The sequence below is a fragment of the Arachis stenosperma genome, chromosome 1 (assembly GCF_014773155.1).
Source record: "Arachis stenosperma cultivar V10309 chromosome 1, arast.V10309.gnm1.PFL2, whole genome shotgun sequence".
In the NCBI taxonomy this organism is placed as follows: domain Eukaryota; kingdom Viridiplantae; phylum Streptophyta; class Magnoliopsida; order Fabales; family Fabaceae; genus Arachis; species Arachis stenosperma.
Genome location: NC_080377.1, coordinates 61,960,887 through 61,961,443, shown reverse-complemented (window position 1 = coordinate 61,961,443; position 557 = coordinate 61,960,887). Strand labels below are relative to the sequence as shown.

Genomic DNA, 557 nt, shown 5'->3' with positions numbered 1-557 from the left:
GCATTCAGAGTATCAATCTCAAGAACTCCTTTCTTCTGATTTGTCCCATTGTTCACAGGATTCCTTTCAGAAGTGTACATGAATTGGTTATTTGCAACCATTTCAATTAGCTCTTGAGCTTCTGCAGGCGTCTTCTTCAAATGAAGAGATCCTCCAGCAGAGCTATCCAAAGACATCTTGGATAGTTCAGAGAGACCATCATAGAAAATACCTATGATGCTCCATTCAGAAAGCATATCAGAGGGACACTTTCTGATCAATTGTTTGTATCTTTCCCAAGCTTCATAGAGGGATTCTCCTTCCTTCTGTCTGAAGGTTTGGACTTCCACTCTAAGCTTACTCAATTTTTGAGGTGGAAAGAACTTTGCCAAGAAGGCATTGACTAGCTTTTCCCAAGAGTTCAGGCTTTCTTTAGGTTGTGAGTTCAACCATGTCCTAGCTCTATCTCTTACAGCAAAAGGGAATAGCATTAGTCTGTAGACCTCAGGGTCAACCCCATTAGTCTTGACAGTGTCACAGATTTGCAAGAATTCAGCTAAGAACTGATGAGGATCTTC

General features: G+C 41.1%; 1 non-coding gene across 1 annotated transcript; it reads left to right on the top strand.

The window, feature by feature from the left end:
* The first annotated feature begins 230 nt into the window (after positions 1-230).
* LOC130951717 (small nucleolar RNA R71) lies at positions 231-338 on the top strand. Its single transcript, XR_009074077.1, has one exon. It is a non-coding gene; the product is annotated as a small nucleolar RNA R71 (small nucleolar RNA).
* Positions 339-557: the final 219 nt, after the last annotated feature.